This window comes from Myxine glutinosa, chromosome 1, assembly GCF_964187855.1.
Source record: "Myxine glutinosa chromosome 1, kmMyxGlut1.1, whole genome shotgun sequence".
Classification (NCBI taxonomy): domain Eukaryota; kingdom Metazoa; phylum Chordata; class Myxini; order Myxiniformes; family Myxinidae; genus Myxine; species Myxine glutinosa.
The window spans coordinates 361,798,040-361,819,272 of record NC_136261.1 but is presented as its reverse complement, the minus strand read 5'-3'; the positions used below and the strand labels follow the sequence as shown (position 1 = coordinate 361,819,272).

At 45.0% G+C, this 21,233-nt stretch overlaps 1 protein-coding gene and 1 long non-coding RNA gene across 2 annotated transcripts in view; one reads left to right on the top strand and one right to left on the bottom strand.

The window, feature by feature from the left end:
• Window positions 1-21,233, bottom strand: part of LOC137413198 (15-hydroxyprostaglandin dehydrogenase [NAD(+)]) — a 519,074-nt gene that overhangs the window by 73,955 nt on the left and 423,886 nt on the right. The gene's annotated exons all lie outside the window — the stretch shown is intronic.
• On the top strand, window positions 14,604-16,285 carry LOC144889510 (uncharacterized). The gene is made up of 2 exons (XR_013621824.1): window positions 14,604-14,693; window positions 14,906-16,285. It is a non-coding gene; the product is annotated as an uncharacterized LOC144889510 (long non-coding RNA).

Below are 21,233 nucleotides of genomic sequence, written 5' to 3'. Positions count from 1 at the left end.
AGCTTGGAAATGTGGTTTTCCCAGGAAAGATCATGGCAGATAGTGAGACTCAAAAGCTTGAATGACAGAACTTCTTGGAGAGGATTGTTGAGAAAGTAGATAGGAGGGTTGTCCAGTCACTCTTTTCAGAGAGACGGAGTGAGTGTGAGATTTGTCAGGATTGAAAGACATGTTCCACTTGTTTGACCAGCCTGTGATTTTGTCCAAGTCTGCAGAGAGTGAGGAGACTGCAGACTGCCGATCTGAGGATGAGGAATGGAGCGGCAGAGAGTGGAGTCATCAGAAAAGAGATAGAGAGGATTTTCAAGAGAGTCGATATCACATGGACGAGAAAAAGCACAGGGCCCAGAACACTGCCTCCAGCCTGAACAGGAATGGGAGATGAGAGAAACCCATTCAGTGCTACACGTTGACGACGACCAGAGAGGAAGTCCGCAAGCCATGAGTGGAGATTTCCATGGATACCATAGGAAGAGAGTTTGGTGAGCAGAGCGGGTGCCAGACCGTATCGAAGGCACGTGATATGTCAAGGGAGTCAGCTCTGATTTCCTGTTTGACATTGCGGACCTCCATCCTTTGTTGAGACAGCAGAAGCAGCACGCTCAGAGTATAATGACCTGGTCTGAATCCAAATTGATGATCAGAGATCAAGACATTGGAGAAGAGATGCGCAGGAAGAGATGCGCAAGAGATGCGCAAGATTGGAGGTCTCGTCTCTTCAAAGTTGTCCATGTGCACTCGCTTTCGAAGTTAAGTAACTTTTCACAATTGTGTTTTTGTCGAAACTGTATCTTTCTCTCGGTGTATGTACCTATTGGGGTGTCTAATAGTATTCTTGGCGTTGGTTTTTCATACCTGTGTACAGAATCGTCGGTCTTTCTTATCGCGTATTCTGAGGCCTAAGTGTAGTACTAGGCTACCGTGTCCGACCTTGGCTTGAGGCTTTGTTTTTGTCTCAGCGGTTCTCCGATCGCGCTGCAATTACTTTCCGGTCTCTGTTTTTCACGGTCTTTTCATCCCATACTTCCTTGTTTTAAAATCTCAAAAAAAAAAAAAAAATTCTTTTGTTCTTATTCGTTTATTCGTTCTTATTTGTTCGTTCGTTCTTCGACCACGTTCTTTGTGATCATGTGATCACGTTGCTAAAAAATGTCTCATCTGACCCCTCAAGACCTGCATTCTGTCATATTCTATAACACCTTTTTCTTCTTCTTCGATAAAAGGATGCTTTCGACTTGCTCACCAAATCTATTCATTCCAAAAAAAAATTCCATCTCTTATAGTGCATCTTTCATTCATTCCCTAAACTCTCCAGCACTCCATCCTCCCTCCAGCGTCCTCAAACGTATTTTTGACTCGAATGTCTCAAGAAACTCATTTTGCAATAAATGTTCGTTTCCCATTAATCGTACATTTTTCAAAATCCCATTTCCCATCACCCCTCCCCTCTAAATCTACCCCCTTGGCCCTCCCCTCCAAATCATCCCCATCACCTTCAAATCTTCCCCCTTGCCCCTCCCCTCCAAATCTTCCCAATCACCCATTCCTTTCAAATCTCCCCCCACACCCCTCCCCTCCGAGACTCTCCCTCGCTCCTCTCCTCCTCAAAGCGTCCTCCCCGCTTATTCCCCCTTCCAACTTCATCTCCCTCAACCTTCTGCCTCGCTCTTCCCCCTTGTCAAATAACACCTCACTGCGCCTCTCCCAATCACCATCAAACCTTTCGTCTGCCCCATTCTTCCCTTTCTCCAAGCTATTCTGTAATCTCCGACACACCTTCAACAGCTCTCCCTACCTCTTCCTCCTCTTCCACATCTAACCCTACCGCTCCCCTCCCCTGTTCTGTATCCGATGCTCCCCCTTCCTCTTCCTTAACAGTATGGACCTCAAACATCCGGGGCCTTCGCTCAAACTTGTCTGATCTCTCCATACAGGTTGCTTCTGACAAACCAGACGTGATCTGCTTAACAGAAACTTTCCTCCTTCATGATGTCTCTGATTCCTTGGTATCTCTCCCAGGTTACTCCCTCCTCCGGTATGATAGACCTGAGCCTCGTCCTGGAGGTGGGGTTGCTATCTTTATAAAAAACTCTTCCTCACTCGCCCTGCACTGCCCTCTCTCCACCTCACCCCCAGGAATACCTTTGGCTACGGCTTCCCTTTCGCTCCCACCTTTTGTTCATATGTGTGTTGTACCGTCCACCAAACAGTGATGACTCCATCTACATCTCGCTGTCTGAGAATATGGACCAACTTCTATCTACCCATCCCAACTCTCTCTTCCTCATATGTGGTGATTTCAACTGTCACCATGCCAGTTGGCTGGGTGTGGGTACCTCTCTCACCAGCCATGGCTCTTCAGCAAAGGACTTCTGTGACTCACTGGGACTGACACAATCTGTCAATTTCCCGACCCGGATTTCAGTCAACGGAGCATCTTCTCTTCTGGACTTGGTTATGACTAACTTCCCTGAAAATGTCTGCTGCTCTTCTTCTGCTCCAATCGGCTCTTCTGATCATGTGCTTGTTAAAGTGGACATCTCTCTGACCATTCTCAGAGAGCCTCCTCAGCGTCGACGAGTCTTGGATTTCACTCAGGCCAACTGGCACGGTCTTCAAGCAGCCATCAATCATCTGGACTGGTCTCCCATCTCTACTGCCTCTGACATAAATTCTTCCTGGGAATTCTTCCAAAGCAAACTGCTCTCTCTCATGCACAGATTTATCCCATCTCGTCTTCTGTTGTCATACCCTTCCTCCCTGACATGGTACACGGAATCTTGTGGTGAGGCTATTGCCCAGAAACAACTTGCTTTCGTCTCCTGGAAAGCAAATCCAACGGAAGGAAATCTCATTTCCTTTCACAAAGCCAGAAACAAGTGTGTGTCCACCCTCAGGAGAGCCAGGAAACAATATCTCTCCGTTCTCTGGACCGAACTCTATCTGTCTCCCTCTTCCAAATCCTGGTGGCGTCTGGTCAAATCTGTTTCTGGTGTTTGTTCCCCCTCCATCCCCTCCCTCACCTCAAATGGCCACACGGCTGACTCCGCACGTGAAAAAGCTGAATGCCTCAACTCTGTGTTTGCCTCTAAATCTTGTGTCCCAAACCCATCCCTCTCTGTACCCACCGTACCCAGTCGTACCCAGCTGCTCCTGGACTCTGTGTCCTTTCCTCCTGACAAGGTGGAAAAGTTTCTGTCAACCCTCGACTCTGATTCTGCAACTGGTCCTGGCGGCATCAGCCCACGGGTCCTAAAATCATGTGCTTCCGCTCTTTCACTCCCTCTTTCTGTTCTCTTCACCCTCTCTTTTGCTCAAGGTCATCTTCCATCTGCTTGGAAATCTGCCAACATCACCGCTTTGCACAAAAAAGGTGCAAAAACAGATCCCAGCAACTACAGACCAATCAGCCTTCTCCCAATTATCAGCAAAGTCATGGAATCCATCATCGCTTCAGATATGAAATCTTTCCTCTTCTCCAATGGCTTGATCTCTGATCATCAATTTGGTTTCAGAACTGGACACACTACTCTGGACATGCTGCTTCTGCTTTCTCAACAATGGATGGAGGTCCTCAATACCAAACAGGAAATTAGAGCAGTCTCCCTTGACATATCACGTGCCTTCGATACGGTCTGGCACCCTGCTCTGCTCACCAAACTCTCCTCTTTTGGTATCCATGGAAATCTCCACGCATGGCTGGCGGACTTCCTCTCTAGTCGTAGTCAACGTGTGGCCCTGAATGGGTTTCTCTCATCTCCTCTTCCTGTTCAAGCTGGAGTTCCACAAGGCAGTGTTCTGGGCCCTGTGCTTTTTCTGGTCTTCATCAATGATCTCTCTGACTCTCTTGAAAATCCTCTATCTCTTTGCTGATGACTCTACTCTCTGTCGCTCCATTCTTCATCCCTCAGATCGGCAGTCTGCAGCCTCCTCACTCTCTGCAGACCTGGACAAAATCACAGACTGGGCAAACGAGTGGAACACGTCTTTCAATCCTGACAAATCTCACACTCTTACGATGTCTCTCCGAAAAGACCGACTGGACAACCCTCCCATCCACTTTCTGAATAATCCTCTCCAAGAAGTTCTGTCACTCAAGCTTTTGGGTCTCACTATCTGCCATGATCTTTCCTGGGAAAACCACATTTCAAATCTGGCCTCCAAAGCCAGTCGCCGACTGGGCATCCTCCGTCGTGCGAATTCCTTCCTTGGCACACCTGAGCTCCTCACCACATACAAGGCTTTCATCCGCAGCTCAATGGAATACTGCTCTCCCCTCTGGGCTGGTGCTCCTGCCTCACACCTAGCGCGTCTTCACGCTGTTGAAACCAAAGCATTCAGAATCATTGGAATCTCCCGCGATGAAGCTAACTCCAAGAGCCTCTCACTCACTCACCGCAGGCAGGTTTGGTGGTCTTTCCGTCTTCTACCGACTCCTCTCTGGCCTGGCCCCCCCAGCTCTCTCTGGGCTCTGTCCCGCAAAAAATCCTACAGGTCGCACAAGATCTGCCTGCAACCCTCTTATGGTCAAACTGCCAAAATTAAGACTCTCTGCTCACGTTCACTCCTTCATTCCTTCATTCCTCTTTTCTCCCACCTCTGGAACAAACTCCCTCACTCTCTTCAATCCCACTCCACCCTCCAAGTCTTTAAAACAGCTGTTCACCACCATCTCTTATCTTCCCCCATCCAAAACCTTGATCTTTTCTACCCCCGCTAATTTCACCACAATTCCACTTTTTTGAAATACCAACTTCTGTCTTGGAAGTCCTTGGTGTCCTTGTGTTTTGTACTTCTCCCTCCCCCTTCCCACGCCTCCTCCCCCCAAGCCTTCTCCCTTCCACACATCTCCCTGCTCTCAAATGTTGTGTTTGTGTGCTTCCCCTTCTCTCCCCATCTTGTTTTCCACTCCCTCTTTTTATATATTTTGTTTGTCTGGTTGATTTGTTTGTGAAGTAAATGTTAGCTCTTTCACGGGCCTCGATTCACTATACAAAAAAAAAAAGAAAAAAAAAGAAAAAGAAGGATCGATTTGATATCCGAAGCAATGATGGATTCCATGACTTTGCTGATAATTGGGAGCAGGCTGATTGGTCTGTAGCTGCAAGGATCTGATTTTGCACCATATTTGTGTAAAGTGGTAATGTTGGCCGATTTCCAAGCTGATGGCAGATGACCTTGAGCAAAAGAGAGGGTGAAGAGCACAGAGAGAGGGTGAGATAGAGTGGCAGAGCAGGATTTCAGAACCCGTGGGTTGATGCCGTCTGGTCCAGTTGCAGAATCAGTCGAGGATTGACAGAAACTTCTCCACTTTGTCAGGAGAGAAGGATACATAGTCTAGGAGCAGCTGGCTATGAGTGGGTACGGTGGGTACAGAGAGGGACAGGTTTGGGACACAACATTTTGAGGCAAACACAGAGTTGAGGCATTCAGCTTTTTCACGAGCGGAGTCAGCTGTGTAGCCTTTTGAGGTAAGGGAGGGGATGGAGGGGGAACAAACACCAGAGACGAGACGCCACCAGGATTTGGAAGAGGGAGACAGGTTTGAGAGTTCAGTCTTGAGCATGGAGAGATCGTGTTTCCTGTCTCTCCTGAGGGTATACACACACTTGCTCCGGGCTTTGTGAAAGGAAATTACATTTTCTTCCGTTGGATCTGCTTTCCAGGAGGTGAAGGCAAGTTGTTTCAGGGCAACTGTCTAACCACAAGATTCCGTGTACCATGGTCGGAAGGTTATGACAGCTGAAAACGAGATGGGATAAATCTGTGCATGAAAGAGAGCAATTTACGTTGGAAGAATTCTCAGGATGAGTTGATGTCAGAGACAGGAGAGATGGGAGACCAGGCAAGATGATTGATGGCTGCTTGACGATCGGGCCAGTCAGCCCGAGTGAAATGCCAGACTCGGCGACGCTGAGGAGGCTTTCTGAGAATGGCCAGAGAGATGTCCACTTTAAAAAGCACATTATCAGAAGAACCGATTGGAGCAGAAGAAGAGCAGCAGACATTTAACACATTCATGGGTGAATTTGACCCGGGACTAATGTGATTGTCTGTTGCACTTTAACCATGCGTTTTTTTATGCATGGCCTTTCATATATGCTTCAAAAAAAGGGTAATACATGTTTTGGATAACTATAAAAAAAGAAAAAAAGAAACCTTTAGAGGCCATTTTTCCCCACAAAGCGGGGGTTGGCCTTTTTCGGGCACCGCTGTTGTTGTTGTTTTTGTTGGTCCCCTTTTTGAAGCAATGTTTTACGGCCGGATGCCCTTCCTGCCGCCAACCCTGTTTGTCGCCTTTTACGACACACAGGGAATCATCAGTGAACTGGTACTCAATTAGCCGACCTCGGAAGGATGACAGGCTGAGTCAACCCCCCTGGCGTTAATTCAGCGATCGACCGGGATTCAAACCCAGGATCCCATGATCCTAAGCTGGCACCCTAGCCGCTAAGCCAACACCAGGCTATGGATAACTATGAAGAATGATTATTTATTCTCTCCCCTCTTGACAATTTAAAAAGCACTTATTTTTTCATGTTTTTTTTGCAGATGTCGACTGCTTCAGGTGTCTAGTTCATGGAGTGCAGATAGACTGCTGGTGTGAGGATTATGGTGATCTTTGAAGAATGACATCCTCCCACCGACCTGCTTTCAAATTTCAATTGTTTTTTCAATTCTTTTCAAATTTTCAATTTTGTACCACTTGGTATTACAACGTGTTATGACACTATAGTTTATCTCCAAATATTTAATTTTAGTTTTGTTCCCTCCATTAAATTATTTTGAAGTCACAAACACAAAAAAGGAATTGCAAAATAAATGTCACAAACAAAATCTCAGTGTCCTGTTTTTATTGATATCGGAATGTTAAACCATAAAGTTATGAAACAAAAAACATTATGTAAATGTCCCTGCAATGGCGTTATAAAAGGTTGCTGTAACGTTATCGCAACATCATGTTAAAACGTTGTGTAAATGTTCCTGTAATGGTTGTGTAAACGTACCTGCAATGGCGTTATAAAACGTTGCTGCAAAGTTATAATAACGTTAACGCAACGTTATGATAAAACCTTGTGGAAACGTTAGCAAAACCTAACGTTTGAACTTTCCCGCAACATTGTGTAAATGTTCCTGTAAACGTTGTGTAAACGTACCTGCAATGGCGTTATAAAACGTTGCTGCAATGTTATAATAACGTTAACGCAACGTTATGATAAAACGTTGTGGAAACGTTAGCAAAACCCAACGTTTGAACTTTCCCGCAGCGTTGTGTAAATGTCCCTGTAAACATTGTGTAAACGTACCTGCAATGGCGTTATAAAACGTTGCTGCAATGTTATAATAACGTTAACGCAACGTTATGATAAAACGTTGTGTAAACGTCCGCAAAACCAAACATTTGAACGTTCCCGCAACGTTGTGCAAATTTTCCTGTAAACGTTGTGTAAACGTACCTGCAATGGCGTTATAAAACGTTGCTGCAATGTTATAATAACGTTAACGCAACGTTATGATAAAACGTTGTGGAAACGTCCGCAAAACCCAACGCTTGAACGTTCCCGCAACGTTGTGTAAATTTTCCTGTAAACATTGTGTAAACGTACCTGCAATGGCGTTATAAAACAATGCTGCAATGTTACAACGTTAACGCAACATTATGATAAAACATTGTGGAAACGTCCGCAAAACCCAACGTTTGAACGTTCCCGCAACGTTGTGTAAATTTTCCTGTCATTGTTGTGCAAACGTACATGCAATAACGTTATAAAAACGTTGCTGCAAAGTTGTAATAACGTCGTGATAAACATTGTGGACACAAACAAAACCTAAGATTGGAACGTGCTTAAAACGTTGGAGCAAAACGTTGCAACAACGAAAGTGAAACGTTGTAGCAACGTTGTGGCAACGCAAAAATGTTAGCCGGGTAGCCAACAGACCCATCTTCACCGATATCACGAAGCAGGTGCGTGAATTTGATCACCTGCCGCACGTCGATGGACCACGTCTTCTCCAGATGCAGACTCTGTTCAACAAAATGGCCTTTCCAACGGAAGTGTGCCCCATGGGATGTAACCTGTTCGTGGACGACTTGTTTCCTGGACCGTGTGGAACTATTGCCTGTGAACCACTACTTGAAGACATTCATCCCATCGTTCAAAGGCGTCAAAGCGAATGACAACTACTTCAAAGGTGCGAGACCCGACTGGCCATACAGGACAAAGGACCGAAAGTTGTTTGTTTCACTCGCTTTGATCATCGATACGACACGCGGACTGTGTCTTGTGACGTGTTCCAAAACTGTGCACGCAGGAGGTGAGCATCAATATATTCACGTACCAACACATCCAATCCTCGGGCACATACCAACACGATTTCTTGACCACATGGCACCGGCGGTGGTCACACCAAACCTTGTGAGAATTGGACGTTCGGGGCAATACAATAAATCGTATAACATGGTGAAACAACAAGGCGATGGACGACTGTCAACATTCTCGCTGAGAACGAAATCGCCACAAGGAACAATGAAGCGAGAAGAGACACAAGCTTGCTCTCTGACTATATGAACGATCCGATGTCCGATACTTCATGTGTCAATCAGAAACATGCGGATGCTTGTACATAAGGAATGTGATGCAGCGATACCCACCACCGGTGCAGCAACACATTGTACAGCATTCGCGATCCAGAATGTACATCCATCTCGATGATGCTTATGAACTTGCAAAAGCATTCCACTCCTGCCAAACTGTCATCGGGGAGGACAACGATGCATGGCAAGTTGCTGCTGACGATGACGTCCCAACCAAGTCGGAAAAGGGGTGTTGCAAAATAAATGATACTTCCCCCCCCCAGATTGTATTGACCACATGCCTGCGATTTTTAAATTCAAATTTCACGTGCGTCATCATGACGTGTCGCGCACGTTGCCTGCGTGATGTCTCCGTCATGTTTGCGACTTTTTATCGTTCTTTCTCAAATTTTATTCCGCAATGGTGTTGGACAGAGCCAAACAGCGCGTTGCTTGCGACGCATTTGGGATGGCTCACCGAATGGTGGCGGACATGATCCGGAATTTCAAAGCTCAGTACAGTCACGTCGCCATGTCCAACTTGAAAAATCCAATTTCCACCGCACAGGCTTCACAGGAGTTGTGGATGTCTGAAATTTCCATCAAACGGTGGTGGAATGCTGACTTGAGTGAAGAAAACGTTGGTGATCAAATGAAACAAGTTGTTGGGCGAAAGAGACGACATTCTGCCCCAGCCATGCGCAATGTCAACTCAAAAACTCATCAACGGTTTCAAAGCACGCGAAAAATCACAGACATTGGCATTGACCCGTCGCATTAATGTGCACCACACCACAGTTTGGAGAGCTTTAAAACGTGAAAAATTCAAGCCGTTCAAACGAGTTCAAGTTCCTTCGATCACAGAAATAAACGTTGAACATCGGCAGAATTTTTTCTGAGTTTTTGTCTGACTGGCAAGAAGCGGGCTGTTTGCATCTTGCACCATCCGATGAATTTTTCGTTTATTTGCTGCGAAAACCGAACTCGCAAAATGACAGAATCTGGGCTCAAATCCATCGAGAAGTTTGGGACATTTTGTGTGCTCCACAACAACGTCATCCAACATGTGTTGGATTCTTTTCATGCTTCAGATCAAAGGGAATGGTGTTTGACGTCAAAGAACACGGAAAATCATGGAACGGCACTGATTTTCGTGATCATGTTTTAAAAGAAGTCGTTTTGCCATTTTTGCAAAAACCTGAAAATCGACAAGGTCGTTTCGATCAAGTGACTTTCCTGCACGACCTTGCGGGATGCATGAAGGCGAATACAACCAATGACTTCTTGACGAAGAAAAACTTGATTTCTTTTGCAAAGATTGATTCGGAAGATGGCCAGGAAACTTTCCAGATTTGATCCCTGCAGAGAATGTTGGCACCATTGTGAAACAGCGTGCAGAAGAAATCCTTGATTCATTACCAGACAACGAGAAATTTAAACGTGAGACACTTGTCCGGGTTTTGACAAGTTCTGAACCAAACAGCTACCGAAACAGAAATGTTCGTGTCTTTGCTGAAATCTTTTAAAAGTCGACTTCAAATGGTTTCTGAAGCTAATGGTGGACATATTGACGCGTATTAAATGCGAGTTTTTAATTTTTGAATGAAATAAAGCCTTTGGTTGGATTTTCATCCGATTGAAACTTCATTTCATCTTTGGGGGAAAAAGTATCATTTATTTTGCAACACCCCTTAGAACCGCTGACTGGCTCATTGTGGTACACCGCGTACAAGACAAAGGACACCCCCCGTTCAAAGTCCCGTATGTGAAACAGCGAAGGCCTCATTGTAATTACTCAGCTGGACCGGCCCTTGTGTGTGCATTGCATTGCCGAGTCCACTGTCGGCCACTACACAGACTACTCGTCTGAGCGACATTGCAGCTACGAGCGGAACCTATCACCATGACACTACAATCGCTGTGCATTCGGTTGTGCAATGACATGCAACAGAACTTCACATGTCTGTACCTGACTCGAAAGTTGCTGGAAATAGATGCATCTCTTGAAAATGCATACATTCAGCCGCATAATACACTGGTTGAAAGTAACATTGCAAACCTACTTCCTCACCATTGCTCAAGGGTTTCCCATCAGCATTTGCATCGAAATGAAAATATCGATGTGTCCACCATCCTATCAGCTACTGACAACGATGTAGTGATACTGACGAGACACGTGTATACAGAGGCTGACAACATGGGAGCAGCACACCGCATACGGGTCGCCGAACTACCGTTACTATCGCCGGATACAAAGTGGTCGTTGCTTCTCAGACTTACTGTGCATTCTCCCGCTGAAACACCCTACACCGTGGACGTTGCGTTCAGAGGGACCAGTAGCCATGGCTGGCAGAAGCAGACAACAGCAGAAACGGAGGCACAAGCATCAGTGGGTAATGCCTGAAAAATGGCTCTGATGATATATGCCAGAAATAACAGTGACAACTCACTAGCTCGGAATGAAGCTATCAATTGGTGCGGTGGACAAACAAAAACTGCGTTGTGCAGACCATCCAGACATACTCCTAATCAGAGAGCAAGGAGGAACGGGTTATCGCTGCTGCTACAGAGACTAATACTCCTCTGCGTTGGCGCTGTCCTCAGGGATTACCGAACTACCAATGTGACACTGGACTCTGTCTTAAACATGCGAAACAACTTTTCCGTGATGATGATCAATATGGTGTGATCCGACAGCGTGATGACACCAACACTGATGATTGTCCCGTTGACGGTGCCACCATAAATGACAGTAACGTCCCCGATAACGACATCGACATCGATGCTGGTGTCATAAACGACGCTGCTGCTAACCTCCTCAGAAACGATATGCCCGGTGATATCATTGATCCTGAAGACGAGCCTGAAGATGCTGCAGAAGCAGCCGACATGTACGTGAATGCTGGAGATGACTTCCTGGATAATGTGGCACCATTGACATCTACACTCACACCGCTGTACATGTCAGAAACGTCACAAACGACACAATCGACTCTTGGTCACTTCATTCTGAACGACTACCTGAGTGATGACACGAGCAACCGACACCAGAAAACGGGCTAGAGCAACGCAGAAACTCCTTCAACACATCTGTGCGGTGACACCAGGACACTCTATCCCACTGATGTATCCAGAAGGTGTATTATTCCCAACAATTTTCTGGTCGTCGGTGGGAGGGCGATTATCAAATTGCGGTAGATTTTGTGTCCGAAGGACTAATCTTCCGTTTAAATGCTGTTACTGATAATATTGTCCTTATTTTTTGTTGTGTACAGGTTAATTAAACATTAGTTAACGATATGATGGTTGAAATTCACATCTGGGATTTAATTTTTTGTGTGAAAAAAAATTTCAAAGTCTGTGTACCTATGAAATATCTCTGTCCGAGACGAACATTTTCAGAAAGTTACTTCATTTATCCGCAGTAAACAATGTGTTGAGAAAATATTAAGCCCCTGTTTCATCAAGTGATTTGTATTGTACAATGTGCTGACGAAATAAGCTAATTTGTGACCTCCTTATATTCATCACTGAACCGAAATGCACATGTCCCTGAGTTGAAGTCCCCCCCTGTTACCTTGTCCAATAAAGCCAGCCTGTGTCTGATTTTACCATATTTCATTAATGTGTCCAGTACAGTTTGCAGCATATAAGTGCTCATTTCCAGCATGGAAGAAAAAAGTTGAACAAAGAAGTGATTGAGGAAATTTTTTTCAATAATAAGTTGGTGAGTATTGCACGTCAAACAGAAATTGTCCACACTGTTATACATTCATCATTTATAAATATAAAACATTCGAAAACACTAATCACGCAACTATATTACAGAATAGTTCATTGAGGCATGGGAGTGATTGGGCGATAATTTGGGAATTAATAATGGAATCGGTGAGATTTGTGTGCATGAAATGTCTCCGCTGTTACTGTCCTCTCTGTTACTTGATTTTCGGTAACGGGGGGGACCAAGCCTAACAGTGGGGACATAATTAAGTAATTAATGATTTTGCAAGCTCATGATTGTAATATTTCCCGAGAATGTAATATATATACAATATACATCCCAATGAAGGAATGGTAGCTGTTTCATATACACCGCCCAATGAAGGGACGGCAGCTGTCTCATATGTATATGAATGTAACTATCTTTTATTAGGGTTACTATCTTGTACAATTATTTTTGTTTTCTTAATCTTAATAGTTTAAATCACCTTATTGCATTATACTGTATGCCGTCAGTATTTTACTCACCTAAATATTGACATGTGGAACTCTGACCACGCCCACTTCCGTCACAGTGCCGTGTCACTTCCTAAACTCAAGAGAATGTTCACACGCCACTAAGTGCTCATCATAAATACATTATTTGTTTCAGGTATGCCACTAAGCGCAGCTGAGAAGCAGAGGCAGTACCGGCAGAGAAGAGATCGTGATCCTGTGAGGAGAGAAGAATACTTGAAGAAGGAAAAGCTACAATGGCAGAAGAGGAAGGAGACGGGGAAGGTTAAGTTGGTGAGTGAGTTGAGTGACAGGGCTGCTCGGAAGTTAAGGAGAGAATGGAAGTTGAGGCGAGCAAAGAACAGAAAATTAGAGAAGGAACGAGCACGAACTTTGGACAAGCTGGTAACTCCGCCAGGTTCACCTACAGAAATCATAGAGGGTGTGACTTCCTCACAACGATCAACTGGAGAGCGAAGACGAAGACGAAATAAAGAAAAGATACTGAAAGAAATGGATGAAATGGCCGACAAACTTGAATACCAGACTCGACAAGCTGACAAATACAGAAAAAGATGGGAGCGACTCAGGCGAAAAATAACCGTTGAGTCTCCAAGAGCAAAGGCAATGTGCCTATTAAGAATGGCAAGCACATCAGCTGTGAAAAAGACCCTGATTTTCCATAACGTGCTGGTGGACGAAATACGACGGAAATACAAATCAACAAAACAAGAGAGACTGAAGCAAGCTTACTGTCGGTTGTTTACAGGAGCTGTGGCAAAGAAGTACCGCCTTCGCAGCTATATGCAGCAACAACTTGGATTCTCTGCCAAACGGTGGCCAAAACCTCAAAATGACCAAAATGATAGCAGCTTCCATAGGTGCAGAAGTGCAACTGTTGCTGTCCTGTACAAGAAGAAAGTTGAAGATTTCTATGCCCTGGATTACAACAGTAGGATGACAACTGGCAAGAAAAACACTGTCACCAGAAAGAAGAAGAAGCTCCAAAAGCGCCTACTCAATGACACCAGAAAGAATATTCATTCGAGATTTCTCGCAGAGAACCCAACTTCATCCATCAGTTATTCTCTCTTTTGCAGACTAAAACCATACTGGATAGTCACACCTACTGAAAAGGATAGGCAAACATGTCTGTGCAAGATACATGAAAATACACAACTTACCTTGTCTAAGCTGAAAACTCTGAAGATTCTCTCAACAGATAACATGGACACTATTGTTCATAGCATATCCTGCAACACAGAATCTCAGAGCTGCATGTATGGAGAGTGCAGAACATGCAAGAACCTAGAATTTGTTATGGATGATCCAAATGAGCAAACAACTTGGCTGCAGTGGAAGACTATAAAAGAAACACGCGTTATCAAAGAAGCTTTCAAATCTGTGACAACAACTGTGAAGACAACCATCAGTGGACCTGTCAGTGATCTCATTGACCAATGCACCAGTCAGCTCCAGCAGTTTAAGCGTCATTACCTGAACATTAATCATCAATACAAGTTCTATCGAGAGTTGAGACAAAAATTGTCTGCCAACGAATGTTTGATTCACATAGATTTTGCGGAGAACCATGTCTGCAAATTGTCCAGTGAAATTCAGAGCATGCACTTTGGTGCATCAAAGAAACAACTCAGCTTACACACTGGTGTGTATTATGTAGGTCCAAATGCAAACCCTGCACCATTCTGCACAATCTCAGAAAACTTGTACCATGGTCCAGCAGCCATATGGGAGCACCTGAAGCCAATTCTCAACAGCTTGCAGGAGAAACACGAAGTGGACACCATGCACTTCTTCAGTGATGGGCCCACGACCCAGTACAGGCAGAAATTAAATTTCTTTCTGTTCACCAAAGAACTGGCACAAAGGAAGGTTACTTTTGGTAAGCTATGGTGATCTCATAAATAACCATGTCAAATAATCTGTATACAATTTTAGCTGTCCTCAAACAGCACATGTACATATGATTTATTACAATCCCTTCCATCTGACTATTTAGATTATGTTTTAGATGCTTGTACTACAGGGAGAGGAATTATGGATGACCCTTAACCAATCATTTCATCAATAATTTTTTGGAATGTTGTTTTACAGGGACATGGAATTTCCATGAGGCAGGCCATGGGAAGGGGGCACCTGATGGAGTTGGCGCAACTGTGAAACGAATGGCCGACAACCTGGTACAGAGAGGGAAAGATTGCCCAGATGCGGTGACAATGATTAATCTGTTAGAGGAGGCACACTGTCGCATTGAGCTGCACTTGGTAGACGTAAAGGATATTGACTCTGCAGTGACCAAATCAGCAAAACTGCACCTTCCGAGTGTCCCAGGCACAATGAAAATCCATCAAATCTTAACAACAAAACATGGATGCATACAGTTTCGAGATCTCAGTTGCTTGTGCACCAAAGGAGAAATATGTCTATGTTTTAAACCAAAAACATTCACTTTCCCGAACCAACTGCAATGTGCCATGGAAGATGATGTACCAGATCCTGAACCAGAGCGGATGCCAGATCCTGAATCAGAGAGTGTGCCAGATCCTGAATCAGAGAGTGTGCCAGATCCTGAATCAGAGAGTGTGCCAGATCCTGAATCAGAGAGTGTGCCAGATCCTGAATCAGAGAGTGTACCAGATGGTGTGCTGAAGAGTCTTACTGATTCAACTGATATCTCACTACTTAACAAGTATGTTGTGGTGAGCTATGATGGTCGACCATATCCTGGAATTGTCATTGATGAAGACCATGAAGATCTTGAAGTGAAATGCATGCATAAAGTCGGCAAGAACAGATTTTTTTGGCCCAAGTTGGATGATATATGTTGGTACAATAAGGATAACTTCATATGTGAAATACCACCACCGGAAAAAGTGACCCTCAGACATCTCCAAATCAATCCCTCAATTTGGCATGCAATTCAATGCCACTTCTCATGAAGAGTTCCATCAACTACAATAATGATTCTTGTCCACATTATGCATTTCATTTCTTTCTATTGTCATGTGGATCAATTTGATGTCCCTTCTGTTACTGTTGGTCCCCACTGTTACTTGGTGTCCCCTCTGTTACTGCATGCAAAAATGGATATATTTCTGAACCTGCACTCATTTCTACCATTGCATCTGTTCTATTCCACTCCTGCAACTATACAAGTTTTGGATGTATTCACATAATTAAAACTGTTCTTGTATTTAAGGACCAAATTTTGAATATAGCTAGCACTGTGTGGTACAGACAGGATACGCTAGATATTAATTGCAATATTATACACCACCATCAATGATTATTACAACGAAAAGTTCCACATATGATAAGAGGACTTATTGCCTCATGTTTGTGCACAATTGTAGAAATGAGCAAGTATTTTAGTATAAGTTGCAATATCACCCTTGACCGTAACAGAGGGGACAAAATGTATTGCGCATTGCTTCTTATTATCTCTGGCATTTAATAAATTTACTTCAAACAGTTTTCGCATGGGTATAGTGTTTCTTCTTAATCATTTTTGCATCATTATAAGAATTTTTTTTTCTTAATTTAACATATTTTTTTTTGGGATTTTAAATATCCAAAATCTACCGCAATTTGATATTCACCCGGGACAGTCGATCATCGGAGCACTGCCATCTGCACTGTATACAAAACTGCAGAAACATCATGGAGGACAAATGGCCACATTGCAAGATCACATGTACGTTCGTTTACGCAACAACTCTCTGCTTACATCGCACAACTGCGAATATTTGCAATGGACTTTTGATGTTTTGCTGAACCATCAACTCAACTACAACTCTGCTGCTGTCACTGTAAAAAAAAAAAAGGCCTGGAACACCTTTCGTCCTCCAAACATCGGCTTCAGCACCAATCCGGACAGCTCCATCAAATTTGATGAACTCGACTCCAGACAACAAGTCAACCTGCTTGCTGCATTGATGAAAGACGTGGACGGATTTGATTACTTCATTACCGCGACTTGCAATGACAGCAAAACATTTGGAGTAGCGCCCATCACACGAGCAATCGAAGAGCTCTATCGTCCAAATTATGGCAACCCACATTACCCGAACGTCGAGCACATCAATCAGTCGTACTGCGTCATCATGTGCAGGGCATGGGAGAGAACCAGCCGCTACTTTCTACATTGGCTGCAGCAAAGCCCAAAACAACCGTGTGGAGAGGTGCAGACGCTGTGGGCACGCTACGAGTTTGTCCACCGGCAGTCCTGGTAATCGGCACCATACCCATGGCTTTCTAAAGGTGAAGAATGGGGACGAAAAGACAAAACTCCGCTGGATACGATGTCAGCTCTCGAATATCTTCACCACAGATGTTAGTACGAACATTGAGAGTTACTGGAAGACGGTTCCGTCAAAAACTTTCAGGAATACTGCGACATGTACGCTCTGTGCAAGAAAGTCCAGGTGCACGACTGCAACCACGCCCATTCCCGGTGTCAGAAGCAAGTAGCCGACGGTACCTGGAGGTGTCGTGTACAACACCCACCTGCATTCCGGTACGACTTCGATGAACGACCAAACCTGTATGATCGAGATGACCTGAAATTATTGGAAGAGCGCTCACTGGCAAAACGAGATGTTTTTGGGAACTTGAAAGTGACCAAAATGCTGACTCGAGGAAAATACACATACCCGACTCAACCTAAGGAAACCTTCGTCCCCACGATACCACGATTCTGGCTCGCCATGCAATCGCACGAAGGTTCAGCTGTGTGACACGCGATTCCAAGTGGCGTATGTGTGCAAGTATGCTGCCGGTGTGGACGAGAAGAGAGAAGCTGATTTCAAAGGCAACAGCAAGGACCCGTCAAACGACACGGTTCATGCACAGCTCGGTGACCTCACGAAAAAAAATCAAAAAAATCACATGACAAGCAATGAAGAGCAGCAAGGATGGAGGAGAACCTATGGCGAGGGAAATTGGTTTGCCCGAGATGATGTGGCACAGTCTCCGTCTGCCTTTCATGACAACCAATGTGGAATACACACACGGGTCGACAAGCACCAGAGTATAGGCCAGCTGTGACAAAAAAACGTGCACGACAGCATGATGTGGACGCCATAGGAGGAGGGACACCTGAAGAAGTGCAAGCACGACAAGGGCTCGCAACGTGGCGCCAGTTTACTTACAATCAGACCATCGTCATTCGGCAATTGCTCGACGGATACTACTACCGAGACAACACCTGGAAGTTCTCGGTTCGTCCACCAGTTGATGCTTTTTGATGATCTGCACTCCTATAACCGATGGTTCTGCATGAAAACGTGCAAGCGGTACGAGATCGACGCCACCCTCACCTCATGCTGGATCAGCGGGAACATGGAACGAATACGCCTGCGCCAAGCACATGTAAAGGACGCTGTGGCATTCGTGGAACAACAAACGCATAGCGACATCCCGTCACATGCTGAACAAGCTGCTCAAATGTAGCAGGCCATATTCGCTCCCCTACATGCTGAATATGAACATGATGACTGTGGTGAAAAGTCCAACTTCCATCGGAAATTCGTCGATGTCACCAAAGTGAATAACATCATGGTATTCACAGCCATAACACCATTTGTGTTGCCAAGTTTCCTCGTCCATCTCTTCCTCAGCATGGGCAAATTCCACACAGAAGTTGATCTCTACTCCTGCCCCGACCTGAAATGTGCTTTCGTAAAAGCTGGCCTGATTCCTGACGGAGTAACTGACATTGCAAGTATTCACTACCTGGCACGTCGATATATTGAAGAACAACTCATGTGGCTCTCAATAGGAACGAGACAGTTCTCCAGGATTGTGCATGTTGGTGGCTGGATTGAAGCAATGCCTCTAGCGACAGACACAGCAATCAGCGAAGCCACCAATGCTCAACTACAGCAGCTCAAAACGAGTCAACGACACGCAGCGGAAGATGCCCTCAGCCTTCAGAACCTGCCCAACTTTCCTGACCATGCAGCACTGAAATCTCGCATCCCTGTGCATTACGTATCTGTTCTCCAGCAAACAGAAAACCATTCAAACGAATCATTGGAGGAGCAGCAAATTGCACTCAGCAATGCCATGTGCTATTTGCTGTGTGTTGCAGGACGCACTCCAACACACAGACGATACGTCCATTCGGTTCCCTCTGTTCGTTGGTGGTCCTGGAGCAGCAAAACCTTTCTATTCCTGGTGTCAAGTGTACTCCATGTCGCTGGGATTCAACACACTTCGCATGGCATATACAGTGCATTCAGAAAGTATTCAGACCCCTTCACTTTTTTCACATTTTGTGATGTTGCAGCCTTATGCTGAAATTGTTTACATTCCTTTTTTCCCCTCATCAATCTACACTCAATACCCCACAATGACAGAGAAAACAGGATTTTTGAAAGTTTTGCATATTTATTAAAAAGAAAAAAACTGAAATATCACATTGACATAAGTATTCAGACCCTTAACTCAGTACTTAGTGGAAGCACCTTTGGCAGTGATTACAGCCTCGGGGCTTCTTGGGTATGACACGACAAGCTTTGCACACCTGGATTTGGGGATTTTCTGCCATTCTTCTCTGCAGACCCTCTCAAGCTCTGTCAGGTTGGATGGGGACCGTCGGTGGACAGCCATTTTCAGGTCTCTCCAGAGATGTTCGATTGGGTTCAAGTCAGGGCTCGAGCTGGACCTTCAAAGAGAGCAAGGAGGAACGGGTTATCACTGCTGCTACAGAGACTGTAATACACCCCTGTGTTGGCGCTGTCCTCAATGATGACCGAACTACCAATGTGACACTCCACTCAAGGACCTTCACAGAGTTGTCCCTAAGCCACTGCTACGTTGTCTTGGCTGTGTGCTTCGAGTCATTGTCCTGTTGGAAGGTGAACCTTCGGCCCAGTCGAAGGTGCTGAGCGCTCTTTCAGGTTTTCATTAAGGATATCTCTGTACTTTGCTCCGTTCATTGTTCCCTCAACCCTGACCAGTCCCCCAGTCCCTGCTGCTGAAAAACACCCCCACAGCATGATGCTGCCACCACCATGCTTCACCGTTGGGATGGTATTGGGCAGGTGATGAGCGGTGCCTGGTTTCCTCCAGACATGACACTTAGAATTGAGGCCAAACAGTTCAATCTTGGTTTCATCAGAACACAGAATCTTGTTTCTCAGTCTAAGAGTCCTTTAGGTGCTTATTTGCAAACTCCAAGCGGGCTTTCATGTGTCGTTCACTGAGGAGAGGCTTCCGTCTGGCCACTCTGCCATAAAGCCCAGGTCGGTGGAGTGTTGCAGTGATGGTTGTCCTTCTGGAAGTCTCTCCCATCTCCACACAGGATCTCTGGAGCTCAGCCAGTGACCACCGAGTTCTTGGTCACCTCTTTCCAAGGCACTTCTTCTCCCCCGATTGCTCAGTTTGGCCAGGCGGCCTGCTCTAGGAAGAGTCCTGGTTGTTCCAAACTTCTTCCATTTAAGAATTATGGTGGCCACTGTGCTCTTGGGAACCTTCAATGCAGCAGCAATTTTTTGGTAGGCCTCCCCAGATCTGTGCCTCGACACAATCCTGTCTCTGAGCTCTGCCGGCAGTTCCTTCGACCTCATGGCTTGGTTTTTGCTCTGATATACATCGTCAGCTGTGAGACCTTATATATATATACAGGTGTGTGCCTTTCCAAATCATGTCCAATGAATTGACTACCACAGGTGGACTCCAATCAAGGTGTAGAAACATCTCAAAGATGATCAAGAGAAATGGTAGGCACCTGAGCGAAATTTCAAGTGTCATAGCAAACGGTATGAATACTTATGTGAATGTGATATTTCAGTTTTTTCTTTTTAATAAATTTGCAAAACTTCCTAAAATCCTGTTTTCTCTTTGTCATTACTAGGGCATGCCCGTACTATATCTATATCTAAAATTATATCCCCCCCCTCTATATACATGAAATGGTTTGGTCCAAAGCGAACGGCTTGCGAGTACGGTGACAATCCCCCCCCTCTATTTACATGAAATGGTTTGGTCCAAAGCGAACGGCTTCGGAGTTTGGTAAAGAAATCGCCATAGCGTGCCCAAACGCGCAGGAAAGCGAAAGAATCGCAAATTTAAGGAAATGCCCGTACTTCCGTAAGGAAGAGAAAAGAAATGAAAAGGAAAAACATTCCAAACCGCGAGGGAAAACAACACGGCACGTCGACACAACAACGTGTCCTGTGATTGGCCGTACGTCGCTGCCAGTAGCTGCCCCCAAAAAAAAGCTTTCACCGTCCGGCGACTGAATTTAAGGGGAAAAATAAAACGCTCTTCGCTTAAAACAACGCCCTTCGCTCTGACTGAATTGGGACAATGTTTTTATGTTTTTAATTGAATTACTATCCGTAATGGCGCACGCTCTCACGGGAGCTCCGGAAGGTCGTATATCGCAGTTACGATGAATCGCAAATTAGTTTTTATT